The following is a 17454-nucleotide window of genomic DNA, read 5'->3' as shown; positions in this document are numbered from 1 at the left end:
TGCGATAATGCTGGGGATGGGGAGCATTCCTCACTTCTCTTTCTGAAGAGCGACCAGCATGCAATGAACAATAGTGCCTGCTTCAGAAACAGCATGTGTTTTTCACCCAGGAAAAAGTTGTTACACAAAATACACAAACCAGCACTAGAAATAGGTCCCAAAACCCAGCGCTGTGACATGGTACATGACTGTAACATGATTTGTCAGCAAAGCAATAGTAGTAGTGTTTTGTCATAAAGCCAATTAATGACATGAAAACAAATAAATACAAACTGGAAATGAATAAATGTAGCCTATAAATTAGAGGAAAATATAATCATCATTATTAGGGTGGACAAGATTCTAGAAGGAAAATCCAGAAGCATTAGGTGAAACAAATAGTTGATTAAAAGATGGGAATGTAATGTGTGGCCAAAGGGTTTCCTTGTTCCTTACTGGTAGCTGTTTTTTCCATTATTCTGTTCTTTTTATCCTTTCCTCTGTACTGGTGGGAGTATTCACCACCTGTGCTTACATCTCCCTTTCCATTCTACTCTATTTTCTCTAGATGGACACAGACTGTTGAAAGTGGAAGGCATATTTTTGTGCTAATCCCTTCTTCATTCAAATTAACTTTAAGCTCATTGAGAACTGAGGTGGAATACAGCCTGAAGAGTTGTAATAAAAAAATGCCTAATGGCTTCTGTAGGATGTCAATTGATGTGTTTCATGAAGGAAGATTGTTGATAACTCAGTGAATATTCTAACTGAGATACACTTCACCCCAGCAAGAACTTAACTATTTTACATGCCATAGTCTGTATAAATCACCCGCTGGATTTCACCCTCTACTGTGTATAAACTAAAGGCAATACATATTCTTACCACATAAGCAATAAATAGGAAACATTCAAAAAAAACTACACAACAACAACAACAACAAACACAGATCTTATGGGATACCCATTAGTTCCCACAATAAAAGAACACAAATCAAACCCAGCAGCTGGAGAGCAGATGAGTGAATTATTATTCTGTGCCTCTAATGAAATGATATTGTGAAAGGCATTAGACAGATTGATTAGAGCTCAGTTGATGGACAAAACTGCCCACTCTGTCCACTGTTATAATGAATCTACCTACAACACATCTCATGTGAGTTTGCATTGGTGTGTACATTTATACATAAGTGTGCATATGTGTTTGTGTGCTTTGTTGTACATTATTCATTGTTGTTTCTACACAGTGTGAAAAATAGTCTAACTTGCAGAGATTCATGCTTTAGACTTCCCTATGAATACACTTTCAAGGTAGGACTCCTGGAATGACTCATTTTCAGTACATCTGACAGTCATTTCAATTAACACATTTATCAGTGTATTTACAACATGCAGAGGGAAATAAAGATCCTGTGAAAGAATGAAGCAAGATGAATCAAGCCTCTCACTTAGATTAAAAAAGAAGCAAAACTAAATCATTACCACAAGTTAATACTGAAGCTACAAGCACAGTGAGAATACAAATGAAGATTAGATGCTTATACCATTAAGGATGATATTCAGAGAAACGATAGTCAGGATTAAAAAGAAAGCAAGATCAAGATCTTCTGCTATATAAATATTGTCGGTTCCATTAGCTTCAGCAGAACCATGCCAACAGTCATCAGTGATGGATCTGACCTGCAGTCTCAGAACCTGTGTATTTTAGATATACAATCTAACCTTGAAACCAAGGCTTAGAAATTGTTCCTGGGAGAAAAAAAAAAAAAAAAAACTAGTTCAAAGTCTTGCACATGGGCTAGAATAATTTCATACAACAGTAGAGGCTGAGTTCAGACTAGGAAGCACCTCTGCTGAAAAAGAACTGGGTTGCTGCTGGACAATAAGTTGAACAAGAGTCTGCAATGCAATCTTACAGTGACAAATGTCAACTGCATAATGGACTGCATTAGCCAGAACACAGCTGACAGTTTGAGGGAATTGATTTTCCCCTCCATTTGGCACCTGTGAAGAGTGCGTGTCTGAAGTACTGTGTTCAGTTTTGGGCTGCCCAGTACCAAGCTAAAGTCCATCAGAGACCCACTGAGATGGATAGTGACTGAAACAGATGACGTACAAGGACAGGCTCAAGAAGCTGAGTTTGTTTAACTGTAAGAAGAGAAGTCTAAGGGGAAACAGGACTGTATTTTCAACTACCTAAAGAAAGATTGAAGAAGAGATGAAATCAGACTAAGATGTAACATACCCAAGTTACAGCGAATGAAAATTAGAAATATCAATTAGCTTTAAGGGAAAAATTATTCACAGTGAGGGTGGTCAGATGTTAAAAAAGAGGCCCAGAGAGGCTGTGCAATCTCCATCCTTGGAGATATTCAAAGCAAGATAGCACAAAGGCCTGAGGGACCTCATCTAATGTTGACTTCACCCTGCCTTGTCTTCTGGTGGTCCTTTTGAATTATATAATTGTGTGATTCTGGAAAAGAATAGAAAAAGGGTGTAGAGAAAAAATCAGACATGCCAAGGCACAAAATGAGATTCAAGAATCAAGGAATACAGCAGCCAGATAAGATTTACCTAAGCTGGATACTGAGCCAGACCCAAAGAATCATCATTTGGTTGTAATAGACTAAACAAAGACAAACTTCATCTCCCTTTGGAAATCAAAACACTGCAGGCTTCTTGTAGTGAGGTAAATGAAGATAAGAATAACCTTGAGCTACAGTCACACTATTTATTCATTGCTTATTTAAGACATAGCAACCTATTGTATATTGCTGCAATTTGTCTAGCTAATTATATAGAGCTACAGTTACACATTGTGGCTAATTGCTGGAATATACATCCTCTGAAGCCATTAAGAGTGCTACCACTGACTCATTTGAGGTGTCTAATTTAGTCTTCTGAATTATCTGAGTCATCTCACCAGGCTCTTCTCGGTAGGCTTTTCTAATGTTGCCTTTTAGAGGAGCTTCTCTCTACCACCGGCTACACGGAGAGCTTGTGGAGACTAACCCAATAGAGATACCCAGAGATAAGCTCCATGAATACTGCCCTTTTTTTTCCTCCAGGATAAAATGGGAATGGTAATAATTGCCTACTCCCACATTCCGCGTGTGTCTGTTGGTGTAATATGAATTTAACAACAGGAATACTAATATATCCATGCCATTTGCCAAGGTGTTCAAAGATTAGAAGGATAAATTGGAGGAAGGATTGCTGACTGCTAAAATGCCAGCTTTTCAGCAACGTCAATTAGAGTGTTTAGAGCTGTGTGAATACCCTGGCAAAGATACAAAGTTGAAAGGACAATCAGTGAAATTGGGGTTTGCAGAAAACTATGTGAAGATATGAAATAAATAAATAAATAAATAGACAGATATTGAACAAAGGAAGCTAATCTGTTCTAAGAAGGCTTCAATGAATAAAGAAGCATGCGGAGTTTTTCTATTTGTGATTTATGGTCACTTGAGTGGTGGTTACACAGGTACTCGGGGGTTTATGAAGCATCAAAAATGTTCTGAGAAGCACATAAAAGAAAACAAAAATTTTAGAGTATATTCAAGACACAGCAATGTGAGGTCAAATAGAGCAGCAGCAGCATATATATTATATTCATATATATTCTACATATTTTATTCTATTAAAATAGATTTGCTGCTGTAACTATGATAAATGAATAGGGCAGGAGGAGAGACACAAATATTTCATTTCTAGAATGGAATTACCACTTTGTGGAAAAAGTGAGAAATACAAAGAGTTACAGATGAGGAGAAAAGTATGACAGAATAGTCATATGAATATGGCCCATGCTGTCAAAGACAGCTGAAGGTAGAATGCTGGTTCCAAGATCTGGTTGGGAAAAGATTATTTGTCATTTTGGTTAGGTCAGTGCCAGTGGAGCTGGAGGAGGGGATTAGAGAGGGTCTGGGATGGATAACAGGAAAGGACCTCCAAAAACTGATTGTAAGTACTACATCTAACATTTCTGAGGTTGAAAGCAAGGGTTTTTGACAATTGCAAACTAAAGCAGGGCTGTATTTTATGAAAAGATGTCATTGAGAGGAAAAGGATCATGAAGGAAGAACCAAGGTTAGGAGAAAATGAAAACAGGCAATTGGTTGGGGTGGTGACAGTAAATAAAACTGTAGGGGTTGGATGAGGAGAGTTTCTGTAGTAGGGAACTGCTGGTTTTATTTCATAGAATCATAGAATGGTTTGGGCTGAAACGGAAAAGATGTTAAAGATCATCCAATCCAACCCCCCCCCCGCCATAGTCAGGGACACTCTCTACTAGACCAGGCTGCCCAAAGCCCCGTCCAACCTGGCCTGGAAGGCCTTTTACCTGATACGTGAGATCTGATATGGAAAGGTATTTGCTAAGTCTTGTGCAGAGAGCAAAGTGGACAAGAGGGCTTGAGAAATGATCTGCCCCCAGGAATGTGTGTCATGATTCACATGAATGAGCCTCAGTAGGCTTCACCAGGGAATTAAAATGAGGATAAATAAAATAATAAAATCCAGAGGTGAAGAAGGAAGCAGCTGTGGGAGGCTGTTTGGATACTGCTGGGACAGCTGTGCTGGAGCTGCCTGGCATGCCGAGAGCTCCATGGACGGCACTTGCCAGTCCTGTGCTCTGGGCAGCGCCAAAGACCAGATCCAGCTCTCTTGGTTTCAGCCATCGGGCTGCTTCTCTGTCTGAGAGGAAACATTTGTCCATTAGGTACCTGTGGAAACACGCACGACTCATTGCATCAGTTACCTTCAGGCTTTCAAAACACTGGAGTCATTCAGCAGAGGTGGATCTTTTCCCTTGGAACTGGACAAGTTTGGCAGACAGGCCAGATGACCAACATGATGAATATCCTCCATTTGCCATTTGCCCTCAGGCCGTGTTGAGTTACTTCTGTTTGTCTGCAGAGCCTGCTTCACCAGGGCATGCTCAAAATGGCCAAGCCCATTTTCAGGTGCAGACAATTAAAAATACCCCTACACTACACAGAAAGAAAATAAGACTTCTGTGACTCAGACCGCAGCAGCCTAAAGGATGACTTCCCCATTTGCCAAATCGTGTGTTGGTTCTGGCAAACTGTAGGTGTCTCCTGTTAACTATCTTCATCACAGTCCATTCATATCCTTGTAACCACTCAGGATCACAACACTATAGCTGCCCAACTTCCTAAATCGTACCAGGCATACACACCAGTGTTTGACTACACAAGGGCAGCTTTTGCAAACACATTACTGCGCACAGACTTGAATGGGGTGTGATTCATCTCTTTAAATTAGGTTGTCTCTGTTGGCTGAGCTCCCGTTACAGTGGCTGGGGATCTGGTCAATACAGCCGTAAGGCAACAGTCATTTTATTTTAAAATGGATATCCACATTTAGGTCAGATGAGTCATGCCCAAGGTATTATGGACGGTATTGACTGGTTATCCACAAAACAGAGCTGAAGCCCAGATATCTGCCATCTGTAGCTAATATTAGGAAAAGAAGGGGAGTTAGTTGACACACAGAGATTGGAGTGATAACCTAGGTCTTGGGAGGTTCACATACACTTCCAGGAGGAAGGATGAACTCACAGCTAACAGAAATGGTCTGAGAACACTATTTCAGTCCTGACCTTACAACGGGCTTCATCTGCCACCTTCTCTGCAACCCAGACATTTCGGCTCTCTATGCCTTTGCATCTCATATGGAGAGGATGATATTCTGCTTGCAGGACTGTTCTGTTACCTATGTAGAAAGCAAGAGCTTACTGCTTCTTAGAGGGCTTAGCACATGCAATCTTTTATTTCAAACCTCTAGATGCTATTGTGATATGAGTAAATAATGGAGAAGCCACGGCAGAGTCAGGAGAGCTTTCAGTCCCAAGAGTGATTGCCCTTTTAACTAAGAATAGTATGTTTTCATATTGGATTTCTTTCTTTTATGTGTGTGTTATTGTTGCTGCTGCTGAAAAAAAAAATGATTTATTTCAATACATTTTCTCTTGTTTAAAAAACAGAAGCTTAACCCTTGCTCTTTCCAGAGTAAAAGTAACCCTACAGGGTATGTAATAAATATTTAAAATGGATAATTGAAGGGGAAAGGAAAAAATCATGTCGCTGAGGGATAGCAAAAATTTTATTTCAGGGTAGTGACAGCTTCTGTTGTCTCTGCCATCAAATAACTCTGAACTCGGGAGAACTGCTGCATGCAAATGAAGTCAAATTAAATGTAGGTGTCCATATCAGGCACATCATCTTCATCAGAGTGGCAGATCAGTCCCCTCTGCACAGAGACCAGGCAGTGGATGCTGAGTGCTCTGCCCATTAAAGATGGTCCCTCAAGGACAAGGTGAAGGCTGGCTAATGGCACAGCAGGGAGAGCCCCACGTTGCACCTTCCCTTGCTTTCTTCGTGTTGGAGCAGATTTCCTCCCTCGGTGCTGTCAGGCCAGTATGCTTCTCCATTACTGGAATTCATTTTATCCGTGTTTTAAATGGCAAGAGAGAGGAATTGTATGCTGATGAGCTGAGTAAGCTGTCACCATCCTACCAGCCAGCTCCCCTACACCTGTCTTGAAATCAAATGCTGGGCCAGAGCGCCTGATGCAGCAGAGCAGCATGATGCCAGCCTGCTGGGATACGGAGAGCATCCTTCCAGAGCTGCTGGTTTCACCCCTTGGCAGGAGCTTGGCTGTGGTTTCCCTGTCTCACTTCAAGCCCCTGTCCAGGTACATTTGGGGGGCGTGGGGTGGGGGAAACTGAAGCATAAGTAATTCAAGAGTTTTATTTGCTTTTTGCTGAAAATTTGGCAGAGCGGGCAACTGGTCCTGGCTGTCCAAAACCATGCCAGCACTGTGACAGCAAGCAACCCTTATTTACCACAAGGATTCTTCTGGACTTGTGTTTGTGCTCTCCTAAGACCCATACCAATACATACCCTGCTGCATCCCCAGTTTCTCCACATGTTCTGAACTCCAGCTCTGCCAGAAATCCCACTGACTCCCTGTCATGGGGCATGACTTCACATCTTCCCTAAAGCTCAACGAGACAATAAAAAAGTACTTTGGGCAACAAAAGGCCATTGTTACCTGGAAGTGATTCCTCCCAGTGCAACTGAGTACAAAGTATGTGTTTGAATTACTTTTCTGATCTGGTAATGTGCAAGCCACTATCAAGATACAAGGTGATAGTATCAAAAAATATTGATTAATTAAAAAAAATAAATACCCTTGAAGAGGATCTTCTCAAATGTTACTAATTCAAACGTCTTTTGTCTTCCAATTGTGCTGAAAAACATATCTAAATCTAAAACCATTTTTGATGTGTATGAATGGCAGAAAAAAAATGACTCTTACTAACAAGTGATTATGTAATATTAAAATACCGTTATCACATTTATCTGTTTACCAGCTGGAGTTCTAATTGAAATTTGTTCAGAACTCATAATAGCATTAGGTCATGTTATGCTTACAGCATTAAGCAATGATTACATCTGTGGCTTTTGTTTTTAATTAGCTTTTTCAGTTATCTGGGAGAGATAGAACCTTTCAAGATCGTAATTCACTTTTGATTACAATGGAAAGAGAAAAAACTGAGTCATCTTACAGAAAAGTGTGCGACTGTATAATTTACATCCCTGACTCTGAGGCTGTTAGATCTGACTGTATTTTGATTTCCTGTCACTCATCAGTTATGTTAATTGCTTTTTGATGGCAATGAGGTGCTGGCGTTTGCACATTCGGGGATCTAAAATGACTTTTTACAAAAGAGAGATGAGCGTGTATTGTGTCTTACTTTTTCAGTGGCAGGACAGAAGCAATGCTGCTAATGCAAAGTACTGAAAAACAGACACTTTGTACCAGCTGTGCAGCTGAATGTAGACAGAGTCAAATTTTAAAGAGGGCCTCAAAGGTAGCCATAGCTCTGAATCAGAAAAGTGTTTGAGCATGTGCCTCCATCGTTCATCCCAGCATACAGACGTACAATTACTCACCTGCTTTAGGTTAAATATCTTGCTGAGTCTCATCCTATGGAAAGGGCAAGCCTTTGCAAGCAAGCAGCCCACAGGGGGTACTTTATGTGCCCTCATCAGTGGGTGACACTAACTGCTCATTAGTAAAGAACTGACTCCAGCAGTTCCCCAGACTAGCACAAGTGCCCCTGCTGCCCTCTTTCTTCAAACCCTCGCTTAGCTTGCTGTAAATACCCACGCTTGGGAGAATGGATGAGTAACTCCATGAGCCAAGACGGGGAATAATCAGTTTTAATTCGCTGGAACAAGCAACTGCTGAGAGCCAGCAAACAGCCCAGCCCGTCCTTCTGCTGCTACTGCCAGCCTGGGGGCACCGCCAAGCAAAACTGCCACCTCCACGCATGCTCATCATGCCATGCCACACCGCTCCCCGGCCCCCAAGCAGCACCCAGGGACTGGAGAGAATCTGAACATGACCAGCCAGGGGAACTCGGCATCATTCGCCAGCCAAGTGCTCGTGAAAATAAATTAGATGGGGGAGGTAGGCTACAGCTGCAGGAAAACAGCAAGGTCGTTTATGTCTGACACACCTATGGAGGTGTGAGACACATGCAGGGGAGCTATAGTAAGGAGACAAGTCTGGTGTGCTTGCATGATCGTAACTGGTATCCCTGGAGGAGTTAGAGAAATTGTAGAAATCATAGAAAATAGGTTCAGAAGGGGTCTCGAGATGTAGCATAATCCATTCCCCAGCTGAGACAAATCAAGGGGAGAATTGCCCAAAAGACACATTGGCTGTAATTCTCTTGTTCTGCTCAGTGCCAGAGGAGCTCAGCTGTTTTCCAATGTCCCATTGAAAAGAACAACTTTCTAAGAGGAAGTGTAGAAAATTCGGGGAGAGTAACTGAAACGATCAAAGGTCTAAAATCTGTATCATTTATTCAGTCACTGAAAATGATGATAACCAGTTAATGCCACTTACAGGTGAAAAAAGGCCGGAGTTGAAAGTAGCTGACCTGATTTCCACCCCACACACACCAGAAAATTCTCCTCCCTCTCTTCATGCCTCACTTTGCCCAAATAGTTCCTCCTATGTTGACCTGAGCCACTACTCCAAGGGTAAACGTTTTCCTTGTGAAAATGTAGTGGACAATAAGACTCTACAGTCTTTATGCATCAAGCAACCACCTTAGTTAAGGTGCAGAAGTCACTGTATTTCCAGTCCAGTTTTGAGCCATTTCCCACTGAGACTCAATCCTGCCTCTTCTACTGCATAAGGCTCTGGGGAGATCTGATCATGGCCTTCAAATACATAAAGGGGCCCTACAAGATGGGGAGAGACAGGGAGTGTAGTGATAGGGCAAGGGTTTAAGGGCAGCTTTAAACTAAAAGAGGGTAGAGTTAGGTTAGATTTAAGGAAGAAATTCTTGACTCCAAGGGTGGTGAGGCACTGGCACAGGTTGCCCAGAGAAGCTGTGGATGCCCCATCCCTGGAGGCCAGGGATGTTTGGACGAGGCCCTGGGCAACCTGGTCTGGTGGGAGGTGTCCCTTCCCATGGCGGGGAGTTGGAACTGGCTGATCTTCAAGGTCCCTTTCCAACCCGAGCCATTTTATCATTTTATGATTCTAACCCAGCTGCCCAAATGATGGCATTTAACAAAATTCCTTCTGGGACCCGAACAAACTTTTTAGACAAGATTTCAGCAAAGTGAGTGCACCGCCACAGAAAGTGCTGGCTCATTTCCTAAGTTCAGGTTAAAAAAAAAAAAAAAAAATCCAACCCAGTTTAAACATCAATGCAACACCATTAAAGCAATGTAACAAAAATAACTCTGGCCTGAAGACTAAGGGATTTAAGTGAGACTAGAGCAGGCCTTTAATTACTTCCATTTTTACTCTTCAGCAGCCTCAATGAGATTAAAATAGTTCCTCCCTCCTCTTCCCAGTGTGTCAGTAGGACAGAGCCGTGCAGAGGACTCACGCGTGGTGCCTCCTCAGACACAACAATACCTCCGTTGGCTTCCCTCCCCTCCCACAGCAGGCATTCAGCATGGATCCATCCTACCACAGCCAAAACAAGAGGCACAACAGGTGGATTTCTTTTTTTGTCTCCATTCTGTCCCTCTTCTCCCTTCCTTTTTTTTTTTGAGAGGAGGTGCAGATGGCAGAGTCGCTCCCTTTGCGGTGTGCGAGCGGCTAGATGCAAAAATTCCCCACAGCTTGTGCAATTTTCTGAGCTGCCTTCTGCTCACCTCCACCTCCTCATTTTCCTCTTTATCTGCTTTCCGTATTCTCCGTGCTGCCACCAGTCCTGTGGAAATGAACACATCAAAGCCATAAGTAGTCATTTTTTTCACTGCTCCCATGTCCTCTCTCCCCCCTCCTCCTTTAACATTAATATTAATAGCTACTGTACCTTTCTTCACTGTTGCTTTCTTCTTGATCCTCGAGGGAGTAAGCCTTTTCTTGGACTTTCTGCTACAGCGAATGCTTGTTTGAAAGGATGCTAGGGCATGCTGGGAAGCACAACGCTGGTGATGCCTGTGATACAATATTGGGCCAAGCAGCAAAGATATAAAATGCTATTGTACTCATTGGAGGAGTCAAGCGTGCTTTTATCCCTGCCACGTATAGCTGGATATTTTTTTTCTGTTTTTCTGGCAAAAATAGCTTTTTAATCAGTCCAAAATCTCTGAGAAAAGGGAAAAAAAGAACAACAAAAAAACAACAACAAAACCAAACCAAAATAAAGCAAACCCCAAACAACACAAAGCTCTTTCCTATTCCCACCTTGATGCTTTTCCATAGGGCTGCTACCTGAGAAGCAAAGGAACAAGTGCTCTTTCACTCCTGTTGTCAAACCAAACGCGCTCACACACATAAATACACACCGCAGGGACACGCAGCACCCGCTCCCCCAGCACCGCGGTTATTTAAAGCCTGGTGTTAACAAGCCTCAAGCCCTTCAAGGCTTGCAGCCCGCTGACGGTCCCTGGGGCAGCGAGCCGAGCGCCAAGCGCGTGCGTCAGCCCGGCATTTGTATTCTGCGGTGTGGCTGCAGGGCTGGAGCGCTAGGAAGAAATCCCCCAGGTTTGATTTCGCTTACAGATGTGTAATGGAAGTACGGCAGAGCGGTGAGCGTGACGTTGCTGCTCCATGGGGGCCACCCGCAGCCCACGGGGAAGGTTGGTACTTAGGATCATGACGGTGTCCGAAAGGCAGCAGGTGAATTTCTTGATGTCATTGTCACAAGAAACAGGGACTGTGGAAGTAATCACATTCACTGTAAGCCTCACAGCGAGTTATTCCAAGCATGACTTGCGCCTGCGTGGATGTAAAGGTTATTATTTGCTCCCATCTTGACATTCAGGATCTGCTCCCTTTGCAAGCGAGGCTTTCTTTAATGTGCAGAGGCAGATGCAGGTCCAGGGCAGGAGGGGTTGGGGCACTCAGATGGGATTTTCCTTACCCTTTTATTGCAACACGTGCTATAGCTGGGCACAGCACCAAGGAATAGCCCCCCACCTCTTGTGCTCCCCCAGAGCTGCTGCCATGAATTCAGTTGCTGTTACAGCCAGCAGTGGAAAAGGAACTGAGGGAGGTCAGGAGGTGGACTGGTGACAGTTCCCAGGTTATGGCCCCATCCTGTCGTGTTTCATCCACTCTTCAGCAAAGCCTAGTGAAGGGTGGTAGCTGCCCTTTGGTCTCAGTGTATCTGGGAAAACCTCCCCTACCCTAACCAGAAGGCTGCAGGACAGAAATATGCTGTGCTGGTGACACAGCTGTGACTCAGGATGAAAACTGGTAAGGGAGGATAAAACCAATACACTGAGCTATGGACGTAAGGAGAACACCAAGGACTCATGCAAAAGCCCCCTGCAATCAACAGGAGCTGCAGATTGAGAGACACAGGTCAGGCTCCTGTCGAAACCTTTCCAGAGATTATAAATCCTCACACAAGAAGAGCCGCGTGTCCTGCAGTGCCAATCTCAACCTCTTCAGCTCAAACCAGCAGCACCAAAAACCTGCTGATGGTAGAACAGGAGATTGTTGCAGGAGACAGGAGGAGAGAGTCTCGGTGTATTTTTATCATTAGTGCTAACAAACAAAAGGAGGAGGGGGAGGATCTGTTTGCTTGTCATAAATAATCACCGGCTTGATGGTTTAAAGCGTATGCAGCAGCTGCACAACCTAATCGAGATGCCTCGTGTTTGCAAACATGCAACCTAAACAAAGTTCCAGGCAGTGATGGTGAGATGCTTTTGAGATCTCTGTGGGACGCCTAATAGGAAAATTCAAATGAGATCACATGCATTGCTGCTTGTCTGCGAGGTTCTCCCAAAGGTCTCCCTGCTCCCCCAGCTTATGAGCCTAATTAACCCTCAGCACTTCATTGCCAGGCTTGGAATTTTAAGTAATTACGGGGATGTGTGGCTTCCTTACCAGCATGTCAAAGTCTTCATGTCACACTCGCAGTGCTGGTATTTGCCTTGCACTTTGTTCAGTGTTGCAGGGGGTGGTCAGTTACTCACACAGGGAAAAAATCACCTGGGGGGCATCAATTTACAGACAGTCTTTGCACCAAGGGGGAGCAAAATTCCCCTTGGGAGCCCTGCAGGTTTTTGTAGCACTCTAGACCAGGAGGCTTCAAGTCTGTGTTGTCCTTAGATGTTTTAAGCTACTTCGCAGGCATTAACTATGCCCATTTCATACACACAACCCTACTCTAACCAGCTCCCCTGAGCTGCATGGATCGTGTGTGAGCTTTTCTGCATATTTAGCTGGCAAGGGACAGCCTGAGGAATCTACACTGCCCCCACAACTCTTTACACATTCCTCATTAGGCAGCCTGGATTGAAAGAAAAAAAAAATAAAAATCTGTAACCTCGAAAATAAGAATCTAGGGGGAGCAAGGAGAGCTCCAGAATCTGACGGGAGCTTTGGTGCAGGCTGCTACAGAGGTTGTCCTCTCTGCACTTGTATTTCCGCTGCAGCATTGAATTCCTGGCCATGTTGTGACTTGGTGATGAGGGCACCTTCAGTCGCTCCACTGCTCTCAGACCAGATCCCACCCTGGCTTTTTCAGCCTGGCTTTTTCATAGGCTGCAGAAGCCACAGAGTTGGGTAGGAAGGACCCACAACCTTCATATCCTGCCTCCTGAGTGGGTGCTCTATCCACTAGGTCAGCAGGCAAAGTGGGGGCAGAAGTGTTTTGAGTCTCCCAGATACGTGACCTTAGCTTAAGACTGTTTCAGGCTCTGAGTCCCAGGGCAGATAAGACCAGATGACAGTCTCACACACTCCTTTCTTAGTTTGCTTCTTGGCTGGCTAGGCGGACCCAGTGATTAGCACGTTAAATGTTGTAGATCCCATGGCTAAAAATCTATTTTTCCCAATGTTCCTTACACAGAGAATTGAGGAGCTACTTGGTAATGTACTGAATTTACATTAATTCTGCTGTACTGCCTTTAAAATAGAGTAATTCCCAGAGTCATGAGCCGACTTAGAGGAGCTGCAGTCTAAGCATCATCATAAAATACTGACATAAAGCATTGCCTGTCAAAACTTCCCCCTTTTCTAAGTATTTAGGTCCCCCATATACAGTTGGGCATGGTATCATTGTTTGTTTGAATGGGAATCCATAGATCCTAGAAATTCACTGCAATTGCTGCTAGAAAAAGGCACACAGAAGCCCTTCACTGTATTTCACACAGTGCTGCACCATGCAATCGCTGCAGTAGCCTTCATGATATCTATTTTGGTCTACCTCTACTTTGCATTTTGTTGTCCTGAATATTGAGACAGCAGCAGATTTTTGTATGGCCAGTAATGGATTGTTAAAAGAAGATAATCAAGTGTACTAGGTTTTCAAAATCTGGAATAATTTGAATTAAAAGAACATGTTTGAGCAAAATAAATAAATAAATGGCATGCCAGTTTCTTTTTAACAATTTTGGAGATCATGGCACAATTTTTGATGGTACACAAGCTAAGCAGATTCCTACAGATGAACACTGCAGCAATTTGCTATGTGTATATTAAGACAGTCTCTAGGAACATTTGGAGCTATTAAATTTTGACATCCAATCATAGCCACAAGTAGCTGTATTCTACGTGGTTTTAAACATTTTCCAAGAAAATATTACTGTACATTATGCTTACAGCAGTTGATTAACCATTTATTTCAAGTACCTAATATGTGTCTTGTGTGTGTCCTACTGAATAAAGCATTTGCCTTAACTCAGGAGTCTGCATCCAGAAATCTTACCTAGCAGGTGACTTTCCTTTTCTCTGATTCAGTTTCTACAGATATAAAACAGGGATAATGATAATGACCTCCTTAGTAATGCCATTAGGGATTTACTAATAAGCTAATTATTATTGGGGAATAAAACTTTATGTGAGGAACCATTTATTAAAGCATCCCCATGGCTTATTCACTCCATAAGCGATTTATGAATGGGGCCTTAGAGGGAAGGTCAATGAAAAGTGCTCCAGTGCCAAAACATAAAATATCAGAAGCTTGGGGCCACATCTCCAGCAAACAGGTGTGTATCAAAAAATAGATATGCACAAATGCTCAGTAGTTCCTTATCATTATGTCCCTCTTAGCCTTCCTCAGCAGGAGGAACTGGGGAGTATTTTGTCCCATTAGATGCAAAAATATGGGATTCTTCCTTGCTCAATACAATCACCAAATGAGTGTGAAACACTATGCCTACAGCTGTTTCTGCAGCATCACACACATCAGTTACGAGTGAAAGGACAAGCAGGAACAGTGCTTGGAGCAAAAGGATACTGGGTGAAGATGGAGAGAGCTCCCTCATATAGCCTGGAGCACATATGAAAGTATGAGTTTGAAAGATGCTAGATCATAGATTTCATCCATCTCTGTCATACAGCTAAAGATGAAGATCAAACTTCAGGACAGAATGAATGGAACAGGAAGGAGAGATTAAATCAACTAAAGGTGGTCCAACTGGTGTGGGAGGGAGGGAATAAACCTTTAGTCAACGATAATGGTGAACAGTATACAAAATTTCATCTCTTATTCCACCTTACAGAGCTTCTGCATGGACAGTGTTATGTTTTTGGTTAGGAGAGAGTTAATTTTCTTCATAGAGGGTTGTATGATTCTGTGCTTTGGATTTAGGATGAGAATAATGCTGATAACACACCAATGTTTCAGTTGTTGCAGAGCAGCACTCACCCAGAGCCAGGGACTCCCCAGCTCCTCGTGCTGCCCTGCCAGCGAGGGGCTGGGGGTGCCCCAGGAGCTGGAGGGGACACAGCCAGGACAGCTGGCCCCAAATGACCAAAGGGACATCCCACACCATCGGATGCTCAGCAATGGCAGCTGGGGGAAAGAAGGAGGCAGGGGGGGCGCTGGGAGCAGTGGCGTTTATCTTCCCAAGGCACCGCTACGTGGTGAGCCCTGCTGTCCTGGGGGTGGCTGGCACCTGCCTGCCGGTGGGACGGGGCAAAGGGATTCCTTGCTTTGCAGTGCTTTGCCTGTGTGTGTGGCTTTTGCTTTACCCAGTAAACTGTCTTTGTCTCATCCCATGAGTCCTCGCACTTTTTCATTTCCAATTCTCTCCCCCATCCCACCTGGGAAGAGCGAGCGAGCATCTGGATGGTGCCCAGCTGCCTGCCGGGGTTAAACCACTACATCAATCTGAAATGTTACTAATGTATTTCTTATTCTTTTCCCTTCTGCCTAGGAACATCTTTCTCTATCGTCTCTTTTGTCACACATTCCCTTTTAAACCTCTGCAGATATCTTGGCTTGCCCAGCTGCAAAATTTGCTTGGACTGCAAAACTCTGAGATCTGACTGAGTGCCAAATGTGGCTTTTGGGCTCCTACCATATCCCCAAATGAGGATTTTAATCATTTTTAATCCTAAAAATAGGAATTCATCACTGCAAATCACAACAAAGGTGTAGGCTGAAAAACATTTGAAGCCGTTTACCTCTACAGTTCAGCTTTGTAAACCGTCCAGAAAGGACTATAAAGAGTGTTTGGTCATGGGCTGTGATGACCAATGACACAGGGATAGAGCAAAAAAGTGGAGAATGGAGGACAACTAGAAAGAGAATCATGATGTGCCAGTGGTAATGACAACAGTAAATTGAATGCTTAGTCCCATGGCTAGGCAAGATGCCAGGGTACTGTAGGCCTGTTCTCAACCAAATATCTTGCTCAACTGTTGTCTACCATTGACGATTTCATACCCTAGATGACACTACTGGGAGCCTATTACACATCTGTTAATGGCAGGTCTCCCTAGTATCATTCTAGGGACTTTCCCAAATAGTGAGTGCAGGCCAGATGAGGAAAGGAGTTACTGGGCAACAAATCATGCTGAAGTTCCCTCTTCTGTGCAAAAATAGAATCTTAAAAATAAAATAAAATCCTCTGTCTCTTCCCATGCATACAGTAATCTGTTCCTGTCCATTTAACGGCAACCATGGTCAAGGGCTTCAGCTGACAAAAATTACATGGCTGCAGCAATGAGTAAAGCAGGCCCAGTTCCAACCAGTATGGGATGTCGTCTCAAGTCATTCAGGCTAAAGATGGTTCCTACACAAGGCACAAGCTCTTGAAGTCACATAATTTATACAAGTACACAGGAAAGATGCTAGATCGTAGGTTTCATCCATCTCTATCTTACAGCCAAAGTTCAGGATCAAACTTCATGTCAGAAGGACCAGAGGTAGAAAACAAATCAAGTCAACGTTCCTGTGTATTAAATCAAGAAAACTTTCTTAGCTCATGTGGAATAAAAGCATATCAAAGGAAGAAGAAATCTGAGCCCCGTAAGGATCAGTCTGCACCTGGGGAGGTACCTCTCCCACAGTCTTGATCCTGGGCTTTCTCTTCATAGCCAGAAACATAATCTCAAAATCTGTGCACTGAATCTCCACCAAGTGAAAGCCATTCCACTGACCTGCAGGAATGATGAAGGTCTAGCACCAGTGGAAAGTGGCTCTGGCGAAACAACGATTAATTTCAAAGTTCACACGTATTGAAGAGAAACCGACACTCAGCCTTGCTGTAGAACATCAGCTTTCAAAGCTCAGTGCTGTGAAGAGGGTCTAGCTTTCCACAGAGAGCATATGCTTCAATTTGTTCAAAGCCAAGCAATGCTTAGTGGCAAAGACACTTTGAAGAGGAGGTGGTTGGGCAGGTTAGGTTTGCAGCCACTCGCTGGATAACTTTTTCCCAGTGAAGAAGAGAAGAGCTCTGCTTCCCCTTTCATTTACACCACTGTAAATAATGTGGACTGTGCAAGTCAGTGAAGAGCATCCAGCTTAGATGAGGGAAAAAGCTAGTCCAGAGAGAGAGAAAATTTGTCATCCTGAAACTCTGCTCTGCAGGTGTTTCTGCTATTACAGATGCCTTGTACCAAGCCCCCAGTGGCATGTAATTTAAATACAATTGGGCCTAAGTAAGAAGTGTTGTAAGAAGCACAACAGTCTCCATCCTCAGCTCACCGATACCATGAGGCCTCG

At 43.4% G+C, this 17454-nt stretch overlaps 1 long non-coding RNA gene across 2 annotated transcripts; it reads right to left on the bottom strand.

Annotated features, from left to right (window-relative positions):
* Positions 1 to 8861: 8861 nt before the first annotated feature.
* LOC136789938 (uncharacterized) lies at positions 8862 to 11454 on the bottom strand. 2 transcript variants are annotated; one of them, XR_010828986.1, is made up of 3 exons: positions 10758 to 11454; positions 10357 to 10481; positions 8862 to 10251 (listed from the first exon to the last, which is right to left on the bottom strand). It is a non-coding gene; the product is annotated as an uncharacterized lncRNA (long non-coding RNA). The 2 variants fall into 2 exon arrangements; XR_010828985.1 differs by having other exon boundaries at positions 10357 to 11454.
* Between the last annotated feature and the right edge of the window lie 6000 nt (positions 11455 to 17454).

Source organism: Anser cygnoides, chromosome 2, assembly GCF_040182565.1.
Source record: "Anser cygnoides isolate HZ-2024a breed goose chromosome 2, Taihu_goose_T2T_genome, whole genome shotgun sequence".
In the NCBI taxonomy this organism is placed as follows: domain Eukaryota; kingdom Metazoa; phylum Chordata; class Aves; order Anseriformes; family Anatidae; genus Anser; species Anser cygnoides.
The sequence above is the reverse complement of the archived record's forward strand: the minus strand, read 5'-3'. Positions and strand labels throughout refer to the sequence as shown.